The sequence below is a fragment of the Anabrus simplex genome, chromosome 1, assembly GCF_040414725.1.
Source record: "Anabrus simplex isolate iqAnaSimp1 chromosome 1, ASM4041472v1, whole genome shotgun sequence".
Classification (NCBI taxonomy): domain Eukaryota; kingdom Metazoa; phylum Arthropoda; class Insecta; order Orthoptera; family Tettigoniidae; genus Anabrus; species Anabrus simplex.
In genome coordinates, this window is record NC_090265.1 from 326,634,439 (window position 1) to 326,647,963 (window position 13,525).

The following is a 13,525-nucleotide window of genomic DNA, read 5'->3' on the forward strand; positions in this document are numbered from 1 at the left end:
CAATCCAGGTGATTAAAGAATGAAGTAGATACAAAGTGCAGGACAGTTAAAGAAGGATGGCTGAAAGAGAATTGCAAGGATGTTGAAGGTTGTAGGAAAGCTAAATGCTGCATACAGGAACATTAAGGAAACATTTGGAGGAAGGAAAACTAGATGTATGAACATTGAACAATTAGGGCAAGAAGACAAGGCAGATAGATGACAGGAACATATTCAACAGTTGTACGAATAGAAAAAGAAAATGAAATGGCGTATGGTATGGCTTTTAGTGCCGGGAGTGTCCGAGGACATGTTCGCTCGCCAGGTGCAGGTCTTTCGATTTGAATCCTGTAGAAGACCTGCGCATCGTAATGAGGATGAAAATGATGAAGACGACACATACACCCAGCCCCCGTGCCAGAGAAATTAACCAATGATGGTTAAAATTTCGAACCCGGGACCTCTGTGACCAAAGGCCAGCACGCTAAACATTCAGCCATGGAGCCGGACTATGAAGGGAAAGAATTAGTTGAATAAGATCTGGAACAAGAAGAGACTGTTGATGCCGATGACATTTTAGGGCCAGAATTCAATAGACCTTTGAAAGACCTAAACTGGAATACTGCATCGTGAATTGATGTCATACTCTCAGAATTATTGACTGCCTTAAGAGAAACCAGCATGGCGAGGTTATTCCATTAGGTGTATAAGATGTATAATACAGGAGAAGTGCCATCCGGTTTTAAACAGAATGTTGTTATACGTATTCCTAAGAAAACAGGTGCTGACATATGTGAAGAAAAAAAACTCAATTAGTTTAGTACCTCACGCTTGCAAAATATTAACACTTATTATTTATTGAAGGATGGAAAGACAAGTTGAAACTGAATTGGGAGAAGATATTTTGGATTAAGACAAAATAACGTAGGAATACCTAAAGCAATCCTGACTTTTCGTCTGATCTGAGTGGATCGAATTACTAAGAATGACAAGCCCACATACATCTAGAAAAGACAATCAGTAATGTTCCTTGGACCAAGCGATTTGAGATTCTGAAGGTGATCGGGACCAGACACCGAGAAAGAACAATTATTTGCAATATGTACAAAAAAATCAGTCTGCTCCCAATTTCAGAGACCCTGATCTCCATTTCATTCGCCCTTTACGACAGGCAAGATATGCGTGGATGTTATTCTACCGCCCACATCTACAACGAAAGCATCATCGTATCCAAGCCTGCCGTAAAAGGGACCAGGGACTCTCAACCTGGGAGCGTGGGTTGGTGACCACGGTTCCCTTTGCTGAGCCTGGCATTGCTTCCACATCTTTCGCCTTTACTACCCAAACTTCCTTGATCAACTGTTGTGTGTGCGTTTTTTTTTTTACTCCGACTGAACCGTATTAAGATTACGAACTCTAGGGAGTCTTTCATGTTCACGCCATTCGATACCTCCATTTTAGAAGTGTCGGACATCTTCCATTTGTTCCCTCTTATTAGAGGTAACAGAAGATGGTTGCCCAGTTATACTTCCTCTTAAAAGAGTAATCAGCACCACCACCACCCCTTACTGCGGATGCATTCTACCGCTTCCACACGCAGGGGTTGTATATACACTGACTGACAGAGCAAATACAACACCAAGAAGGAGTGGTCAGAACTTTATGCCAATTGCAGGGTAGACTGACGTCACTGAGGTATGCTCATGATGTGAAATGCGCCGCTGTGCTGCGCACGTAGCGAACGATAAATGGGACACGGCGTTGGCGAATGGCCTACTTCGTACCGTGATTTCTCAGCCGACAGTCACTGTAGAACGTGTTGTCGTGTGCCACAGGACACGTGTATAGCTAAGAATGCCAGGCCGCCGTCAACGGAGGCATTTCCAGCAGACAGACGACTTTACGAGGGGTATGGTGATCGGACTGAGAAGGGCAGGTTGGTCGCTTCGTCAAATCGCAGCCGATACCCATAGGGATGTGTCCACGGTGCAGCGCCTGTGGCGAAGATGGTTGGCGCAGGGACATGTGGCACGTGCGAGGGGTCCAGGCGCAGCCCGAGTGACGTCAGCACGCGAGGATCGGCGCATCCGCCGCCAAGCGGTGGCAGCCCCGCACGCCACGTCAACCGCCATTCTTCAGCATGTGCAAGACACCCTGACTGTTCCAATATCGACCAGAACAATTTCCCGTCGATTGGTTGAAGGAGGCCTGCACTCCCGGCGTCCGCTCAGAAGACTACCATTTTGACTCCATAGCATAGACGTGCACGCCTGGCATGGTGCCGGGCTAGAGCGACTTGGATGAGGGAATGGCGGAACGTCGTGTTCTCCGATGAGCCACGCTTCTGTTCTGTCAGTGATAGTCACCGCAGACGAGTGTGGCGTCGGCGTGGAGAAAGGTCAAATCCGGCAGTAACTGTGGAGCACCCTACCGCTAGACAACGCGGCATCATGGTTTGGGGCGCTATTGCGTATGATTCCACGTCACCTCTAGTGCGTATTCAAGGCACGTTAAATGCCCACCGCTACATGCAGCATGTGCTGCGGCCGGTGGCACTCCCGTACATTCAGGGGCTGCCCAATGCTCTGTTTCAGCAGGATAATGCCCGCCCACACACTGCTCGCATCTCCCAACAGGCTCTACGAGGTGTACAGATGCTTTCGTGGCCAGCGTACTCTCCGGATCTCTCACCAATCGAACACGTGTGGGATCTCATTGGACGCCGTTTGCAAACTCTGCCCCAGCCTCGTACGGACGACCAACTGTGGCAAATGGTTGACAGAGAATGGAGAACCATCCCTCAGGACACCATCCGCACTCTTATTGACTCTGTACCTCGACGTGTTTCTGCGTGCATCGCCGCTCGCGGTGGTCCTACATCCTACTGAGTCGATGCCGTGCGCATTGTGTAACCTGCATATCGGTTTGAAATAAACATCAATTATTCGCCCGTGCCGTCTCTGTTTTTTCCCCAACTTTCATCCCTTTCGAACCACTCCTTCTTGGTGTTGCATTTGCTCTGTCAGTCAGTGTATATATCTAATAAGAGTTTAGTCTGTACATTGCTCAAAATTTGAAAGGAATGGTATTTCTGTATCGGTCATGTCCATAGTAACCAGAAAGTGCACTTTTTACTTTTCCGTAATTTCTGTCTGTCTGTCTGTCTGTCTGTCTGTCTGTCTGTCTGTCTGTCTGTCTGTCTGTCTGTCTGTCTGTCTGTATGTATGTATGTATGTATTGTGCCCTTTTTAAGGCAACAACTGCGGTGAACTCTTCCTTCTTCTGTGCGCCGGCTGCTCCTGTAATAAATGACATTTAAAAGATACTCACCGCTGCATGTAGACTCTTCTTCCTCAGCCGTGGACCGTCCGTTGGTATCCCCGAAGATAGGCCACCCGTCGATCAGGGAGTGAGGAAATGAAAAGTAGGGGTAAACTAACTAAAAAAATGACGGTACCCAAAGACTGAATTAAAATTTAAATAACAAACTGATTTATTGAATAAAGTGCAAAGTGTCAAAAAAATGAAAGTAAACTAAACTGGTGAAAAATGTAAACAAAATGAAATAAATGAGACTAAGAAAATTAAGGATTGAGGATCTGCCTTACAATAACACCATTATCTACCTAATAAACTGACTGAAGGTCGAATAAATTAATTATAATATTCAAGTTATGTTCCAGATTACGTTGACTCAATCTTCAAGACGATAACGTGAATAAATACGAAACTCTGGTCAGAAAATACCACCTCATTTGAAGTACAGAATTGTCTTACGTAGAAAATATCTCTCAAAATAAATTAAAAGTAGTTGAATCATAATAAAGTAATCAGTTACGTCATCAATCCACTGACTCAGAGCAGTTATCAAATCTTTAACACATGTGGCTTATTTGGGAAACACCCAATTTAAAATGATCGTGGATTGCGCTAACCATGTGTAACAAATAAGGAATAATTCAAAGAAAACAGCCATGAACATCACACTTCATTTACCACGTAACCACTGTCTTATTCAAACACCTCGTGATTAAACAAAATAAATTATTGAAACATGAACTTGAGTGTTACAATCACTCATTTAATTATTTAAACTTCACCTGCATGACTGTGATAGACTAGACTTCTTAAAAATAATCCAAAAGATTAGGCTAAGTGCCTCATGTTTACATTTCAAATGACAGCGATCCTTGTACATTAAAATTTTACTGAATTTGCCGCTAACTGCATTTCATTATCAACTCATTATTTGTGGTATCACCACTTGATGGAGGCAGATGCCATCTTATTTACCTCATTCATTGCGGCAGTTTTTATACAACTGGTTTATTAAAGATCGCTTCATTTCTTAAATAAAATGTAGTGGATTTTAAAAGGTTTGGTAATTACTGAATGCCTGGTATGAGCATACCACTACTATATTACCTTAACAGATAAGTTGGGTGTTTCCCAAATAAGCCACATGTGTTAAAGATTTGATAACCCCTCTGAGTCAGTGGATTGATGACGTAACTGATTACTTTATTATGATTCAACTACTTTTAATTTATTTTGAGAGATATTTTCTACGTAAGACAATTCTGTACTTCAAATGAGGTGGTATTCCTTATTCATTTGACTGTGACCTAATCGAAGATCTGTTATCCTAACACATGAAATCTTATTTACATAATTAAATCTGTTAACGGAGAAACACTGCTCCAACAAAAGAAAAATACAGAAATCAAAACTAGCCTATCTACACCTATCTATTTACATCAGATCAAATATAAACAATTCACGTACGATCACATCCTACAAATAAACGGTAATAAAAGGTACACTCAGAAAGAAACAACAAATAAACAACTAGATCCCAACATCGCTGCCTACTGTAAATTAATAAGGATGAAATGCGCAAAATATAATCGGAGTCTCCAGAAAAATATTACCCCGCTACGAGTAGCAAAAATATTGTGAATTTGACGGCAATCTCTAAACTCAGACGACAAATGTCTGGCCATGATACTATTTAACCTTTATGGACCATAATTACTGTTATTTCATGTCATCCATGACTTTACATGACTATCAAAATACACATTGACTCGTCGCTCTGCTCACATGTACAACGGCTAGCATATTTGCCGAGCATCTTCTTTCCCTGGAATTATTTAAAACAAATACAGGCTTCTGCCTACAATCATAACCCATGTCGTAACATATTTAACACTCTTGGTTAAATTATTCATCTCTCAATTCTATTTTACTCATCATTCATCTCGACGTAGTACTTCATAATACGGCCTCGCTCGTATCCGGCGGGCGAAATATCTGTCGTGCACATCACTATTTCTTACGACAGTTCATGACATGGTCCAAATATCACATTTCCATTATCAACGTAGATCATCAGGGATATTACTCATCTAGCTCGATCTCTAGATCATTCTCTGCTTCACATATCACAAAATATCAGAGCTGACTCATCAATGGCTTCCTGGCACTCACTGTTTCTAAAAATGACGAGATTGCCTCTCAAAACACAGATATTGAAAGATGTGTAACCGCAACTACACAGAATTAAATACTCGCGTCCACCAGAAATCGTCGCAAAGATACACGGGATAAGAACTACCAGAAACGGTCATCTGAAGGATGATCCCACAACATAACAAGCTGAAATGCGCAAAATAGCAAAAATAAGCATTAAAATCAACGAGGCGGCGTCTACAAAATTCAAACTCCAACAGAAAATATGACTCAAAACCAACGATCTGATAACATGATGATTATAATTATTACCAATCGGCATTACACTCATTGAGATCAAATAATATAGCTTCCTAAACTGTCAAAGTGACATACTACAGAATAATCCATAACAACTACGCAAACACATCTACATAAAGGAAATGCGGAAATAACCCTAGCTGAAAGTGCAAAATATAATAATAATAATAATAATAATAATAATAATAATAATAATAATAATAATAATAATATATAATATATAATATATAATTATAATAATAATAATAATAATATATATAATATATAATATATAATTATTATTATTATTATTATTATTATTATTATAGTTGTTGTTATAGTTATTAGAATGTGAATTATTTACAATCCTACCTAACAGTTTAAGCTACATTTGATCATCGATTAGTCACGGTCCTACATATTTATTTACATTATTTTATTGATGCTCATACCTGGGTGATGGAGGCATGTTGGATTACCCTCCGGACTCCGTCATGGTGAATTAGAATTCCATCTTGAAGCTGATGTGGTATTCCATATTTTCACACACGCAAACTTGATACATTTTTATCATGCCGTTACACACGCTTACATTAACATAAAACACTCGCATTTTCTCGCCCTCCAGTGAAGGTTAGACGATAGCACTGCGTAGATTCCTGTCGTGAAGTTGGAAATTCCTCTCCGCTACCTGCCTGAAAATCACCTGTTGGTCTGCACACCGCTCCCTCAGCTTTTGTTTACATACAGCTTACCGATCGTTCACCCCAACGGAACATAACAGTTTGCTCAAGGTCTTCACCACTGCAGCCTTCATTAAAGAAAAGTCATTCTCCTCCCTGTCTGCCTTAACTAGTTTCTCCCCGTAAACATCTCGCTTGCCAAAACAGTTTATTAAGTGGTACAAGCAAGCTAAAGTACAGTTTCCAATGATGTGGAGAAATTTTATGCTGATTGTCCTCCCAAAAATGAAGACTAAAATAGCTTTCCAACAAATGTCAAACTACACGTGGATTAGAGAGGTTTTATGCAGCTATGCTGAAAACATGGACTTGTCCCTCTCGACTCGTAATGTAAGTTCATTTAAGCCAAGTGTTGAAAGTGTAGCTATTGCCTGTTATCTCTGCATAAATAGTAAAAGTTTGTTAAAGTGTTCATTTCTGAAATGTTACTCTCCCAAGTAAAATAATACATGGCTCTCTCAAATGCCAACAAGTGTCTCTAATCGCTTTCTTACCAGCCAAAAGTAAAGTTTAAGCTGACTAAATGAATTAGCTGACACACTCTAAACACACTGAAGATTCAACTAACCCACGAACACAAAATACAGTGAAATACACGGTCACACCGTCACACTGTGCCACAGTCACTCTATCACTCTGTCACACTGAAGATTCAACACCCTGGTCGCTGGGTTTTTGTAATGAGTTCTCCCCCCACCTTGAAAATAGTTCTGTGGAAGGGATGTGGCGTAGTGATCTAGCCCTCGGGAGCGTTTTATCGTACATCCGTAGGTTAAAATTTCAAAATTTATGTACAAAACTTCCTAATTTCGGTCTGACATACTTGTTATATTGCGCCGTGGGAAACGATCACAGGATAATCCACACGACGGCGCGCGTCACCGGCGTTATTTTCTTCCAGCGAATGGCTCCTTCCCGCCATGACAGTTCATTCTCCTGGACAATACTACTGTTCCGTGTGAAGTTAAATTCTGTTAATCAGGCACTAATTAACCACAGATTCGCATTGATAAATTTCCAAATATTATAAAGAAGCCAGGACACTGTTTTTCACCACTACACCGGGCTTCAGATAGCGAAATACTGACTGTAGATTCCCGCTATGACAGTTCATTCAAATTTAGAATTTTGTGATTGGCTGAGACTTTCGCGCTCTTCGTAGCGTGGATGCTTCATTTCCTCCCAAGGGTTGGTGGGTATTGTCGTTGTCTCTTTGTCCTTGCTAAGTAGGTCAGGCCTCAACGCGTGATTTTCTCGTGAGAACCAAGTAGAAAGTTGTCACTCCTAGGCGGTATCATAAAATTTATTGGATGGAGTATTCAGGGCGGTTTACAAGTTGCTCGTGCTCTAAGAAGAGTTTCGTGGATTTTACTTGCCGTCAGACTGGCGCCAGGAAGTTCCTTTGTGACTGCTAGATTCACAGCCTACTGTAGTATTCGATATGCGAAATATTGAACTTTTAATTTGTAAATTAATTACGTAAATTCGCTTATGGGTGCTGTATGTATGTATGTATGTATGTATGTACACGCATCACTAGAAAACGGCCAAAGAGAACTTAATGAAAATCGATATGTAATGTCGGGGAATAAGACGCTACAATCTAGGCCATAATCATTTTATTCACGCTGATATAAACGGTAGTTTAGAGGAAGGCCTAAAATTTAAGTTTCAAATATTTATGTTTTTAGTAGTCCTATCTTCATAAAAATTGGTATGCAGAGTCGAGGAATACGTCACTACAATCTAGCTTATGAATAATTTTATTCACGCTGAGTGAAATGGTAGTTTAGGGGAAGACCTAAATTTTTAAAAAAATATTTACGTTAGTAGTGGTCCTATTTCATTGAAAATTGGTATGCAAAGTCGGAGAATAAGTCTCTACAATTTAAGCTATAAGTAATTTACTCTGAGTGAAATGGTATTTTAGGGAAAGGCCTAAATATCATTCTCATATATTTATATTATTAGTTATCGTATCGATAAATACTACATAACCAAAATTATAGAGAATTAAATTTTCGACCATTTATATCTTATACATGTTTACCGTACCGTCTATGATAACACAGATATTCATGAATTTGTTTTTTTTCTTTTTTTGCTATTTGTTTTACGTCGCGCCGACACAGATACGTCTTATGGCGACGATGGGATAGGAAAGGCCTAGGAAGTGGAAGGAAGCGGCCGTGGCCTTAATTAAGGTACAGCCCCGGCATTTGCCTGGCGTGAAAATGGGAAACCACGGAAAACCATCTTCAGGGCTGCCGACAGTGGGGCTCGAACCCACGATCTCCCGATTACTGGATACTGGCCGCACTTAAGCGACTGCAGCTATCGAGCTCGGTCATGAATTTGTACTTTTGTTGCTAAGTCCATATCAACGCCGAACCACGAGAAAATGGGTTAACAGAATTTAATGAAAATCGGTATATAGAGTTGGGGAATAAGAAAATACAGTCTAAGTTGTAAACAATTTTATTCATCCAGGATGAAATTGTAGTTTAGGGGAAGGTGCCTAAAATGTAATTTTTAAATACCGGTACCAATGTTATTGGTCCTATCGAAAAGTACAATATAAAAAAGTTATAGAGAATACAATTTCCGATCATTTATCTTTTATTCAGTTTTACCGTACCGACTATGATAAGAGTGGTATTTCAGAGTTGAAGATAATGAAATGTGAAGGCCTATATATCGAAAGTGCATAACAATGATCAACAATAACATTACATTGACCATTGTTTATTGTGATGTTCTTTGTCTCTTATGCTGCCTCTCAACTCCGATAGATGGGAGTATTGCTGCGTACCGAGTATAACAGCCTGACTGAATATTAGCGGGACATAGCCAGGGAGTTAGAAAACTTTCTTCTTTAGATGGTTATTTCTCTGGTTCATACATTTTCTGATACAGCTAGTACGTAACACACTGGTTCATCAAATTATTCCAGTTATTCAATCCCTACTCTGACGCGCTGTTTTGAATGAGCAGTTTACATACTTAAGGCAGAGCTCACTTAGTAGTAGTAGTAGTAGTAGTAGTAGTAGTAGTAGTAGTAGTATTTTGGCCTGGTCTAGAATAACAATTTAGGCTTTATCGAATTATAGCACCACAATATTCACTAAATAACTCAAAATTCATCTGTGAAAAGAGCCGTTTCTTAAGAAAAGCTTCTTACTCTTCACTTCTATTAAATTCTACATTCAATTTATTCCAAACTAGCAGTGAAGAGGGGGTTTCTCTTCTGGCTTGGAGGAAAAATTTGCCTTCAAGTCAGATATTGTACGATCCATTTTGCGCAATGATATTGCACGTCTATGGGCCCCTTTTAAGAGCTATACAATTTAAGACAATCTTGCTCACAACGTGTACACTACCTAACCTAGAATTCTGTATACGATGTAGAATTCCGTAGCTAGTCTGTATATATAAAATAAGAGTTTTGTCTGTACATTTCTCAGAATTTGAAAAGAATGGTATTTCTGTATCGGTCATGTCCACAGTAACAAGGAAATGCACTTTTTACTTTTCCGTAATTTCTGTATGTATGTATGTATGTATGTATGTATGTATGTATGTATGTATGTACACGCATCACTAGGAAACGGCTAAAGATAATTTAATGAAGATCGGTATGCAAAGTCGGGGAATAAGTCGTTACACTCTAGGCCATACATAATTTTATTTACGCTGATAGAAATGGTAGTTTAGGGGAAGGCCTAAAAAATAAATTTCAAATATTTATGTTATTAGTGGTTCTATCGTAATGAAAATTGGTATTCTAAGCCGAGAAATGAGTCGCTACAGTCTAGGCTATAACTAATTTTATTCACGCTGAGTGAAATGGTACTTTAGGGGAAGGCCTACAATTTAATTCTCAAATATTTAAATTATTAGTGGTCGTATCGATAAATACTACATAACCAAAGTTATATAGAATTAAATATCTGACCATTTATGTCATACATTTTTACCGTACCGACTGTGATAACACAGATATTCATGAAATTGTAATTTTGTTGCTAAAGTCTATATCAACGCCGAGCCACGAGAAAATGGGTTAACAGAATTTAATGAAAATCGTTATATAGAGTCGGGAATGAGAAACAACAGTCTAAGCTATAAACAAATTTATTCACCCTGGATGGAATTGTAGTTAAGGGGAAGGCGCCTAAAATGTAATTTTTAAATACCTATGTTATTGGTGCTATCGAAAAATATTACATTTAAAAAGTTATAGGGAATACAATTTCCGATCATTTATGTTTTAATCAGTTTTACCGTACCGACTATGGTAAGAGTGGTATTTCAGAGTCGGAAGAAAACGAAATGTGAAGACCTACAATATCAAAAGCGCATAGCATTGATCAACAGTAACATTACATTGACCATTGTTTGATGTGATGTTCTTTGTCTCTTACGCTGCCTCAACTCCGATAGATGGGATTACTGCTGCGTACCGAATATAACAGCCTGACTGAATATTAGCGGGAAATAGCTGGGGAGTTAGAAAACTTTCTTCTTTAGCATGTTATTTCTCTGGTTCATACATTTTCTGATACAGCTGGTACGTAACATACAGGTTCATCATAATATTCCAGCTATGCGATCCCTAATCTGACGCGCTGTTTTGAATGAACAGTGTGCATACTTAAGGCTGAGGCTCACTTAGGAGTAGTAGTAGTAGTAGTAGTAGTATGGCCTGTATAGAATAACAATTTAGGCCTATTAGAATTATAGTACCACAATTCACTAAATAACTCAAAATTCGACCCTGAAAAGAGCCGTTTCTTAATTAAAGCTTCTTCCTCTTTACTTTTATTAAATTCTACATTCATTTTATTCCAAATTAGCAGTGAAGAGTCGGTTTCTCCTCTTGCTTGGAGGAAAAATTTGTCTCCAAGTCAGATAGATTTTTCCGCCGCCAGTGTAGTGAATTAAGATTTTCCGACTCATCGGGTACTCCTAGGAAAAATATTAGTTTCTGGGCATAGTTTATGCCGTGGGAGTCTCCACTATTCGACCCCCCCCCCCTCCCTGCCGAAAAAAGACGAAGGGTGTTCACGGATCACGGCTATCTGCGGCTTTGATCATTCCAGCTCTGGAACTTTGAACTGTTAGATCGGCAGCGTAGTCCTGTTCGTTAAAAGTGAGAAAATGTGCTGTTTTTCATTTGATCGAGTATTTTATATGATATCATTGCTTTTAATCGCTACTCTCCTACTGACGTTTTTGTAATGAGCTATGTTGACTTCCGTTAGGAAAACCACAAGGTCAGTCTCTCTGAGAATCCAATCCCGTACCGAAGCATGGGTAAATCAGCTAGTAATAAATATAAAAAGCATCAATGGCCATAAGTCATTTATTAAATACATAAATACATAGGTAGTTCTTGCGTTGGTTTGTCCTTTGTCACTACTCTTACTTAACTACAGTTTGTCATTTCCTAAACCTTAATAAAACATGTATGTTGCTAAGTTATCCTCCTCGTCCGGTGCTTTGGCTGAATGGTCAGCGTACTCATCCTCGCTTCAGGGGGTAGTGGCGTGAAACAAAATAATAATAATAATAATAATAATAATAATAATAATAATAATAATAATAATAATAATAATAATAATAATAGTAGTATGGTACCGGGCGAGTTGGCCGTGCGGTTTGGGGCGCGACTGTTGTGAGCTTCATCCGGGAGATAGTGAGTTCGAACCCCACTGTTAGCAGCCCTGAAGATGGTTTTCCGTGGTTTCAAATTTTCGCACCAGGGCCGACTTAGCGGGGATTTCAATCACGTCTCTTAATCCATATAGCTCGGGGGTTGCGTTTTCGGATTAGTGTTCGTTTTAATACACACATCACACGACAAACCACCACACCGAGCTCGATAGTTACAGTCGCTTAATTGCAGCCAGTATCCGTATTCGGGAGATAGGGATTCGAACCCCAATGCCGGCAGCCCTGAATATGGCTTCACGTGGTTTCTTATTTCCACACCAGGCAAATGCTGGGGCTGTACCCCAATTAAGGCCACAGCCGCTTCCTTCCCACTCCTAGCCCGTTCCTATCCCATCGTCGCCATATGGACTATCTGTATCGGTGCGATGTAAAACGAATTGTAACATTACTACTACCGGTACTCATTTCAGAGGGTATTTGAATCACGTCTCCTAATCCATATATCTCGGGGGTTGCGTGTTAGTGTTCGTTTTAATACACACATCACACGACAAACCACCACACCCAGCTCGATAGCTGCAGCCGCTTAATTGCAGCCAGTATCCAGTATTCGGGAAATAATGGATTTGAACCCCACTGCCGGCAGCCCTGAAGATGGTTTTTCGTGATTTCCCATTTTCACACCAGGCAAATGCTGGGACTGTACCTAAGACCACGGCTGCTTCCTTCCCACTCCTAGCCCTTTCCTATTCCATCGTCGCCATAAGACCAATCTGTGTCGGTGCGACGTAAAGCAACTTGTAAAAAACAGTAATAAAGAAACCACCACAGAAGTACGCAATAGTGAAAACATACTTCCACATAGGTTTGACGACAGGAAAGGCGTCCGATCGTAAAACTAGGCTAAGTTCATTCAAAATACAGGACCCAAGTAGCTAGCAAAATGGCAGAGAGGCTGGGCGTATCCTGGGAACAATTCGGCTTTTAATTTTTAAGACCTAGCGAAAAGTCAATAAATAAATTAAATAAATAAATAAATAAATACATAAATAAATAAATAAATAAATAAATAAATAAATAAATAAATAAAGGCAGACAGACATACATGAATGAATTCAATCAATCAATCAATCTGCACAAACAAAGGTGATATCACGATGGGTTGAACGGGATGAAACAAAATAAAAATATTACAGTTCGTAGGCCCAAGTGGATGAATTGTCAGATGGTTGCATCTAGCTGCAGTTATTACAGTGCTGTACGGTATGAGTCCAGCACAAACATCGCTCGAAATACGAGCAGTACGATACACTTCCTCAAAAAACGCTATTAAAAAAACGAAAAATGTCGCTTTTACAACCTCTGTAGACTGTAGC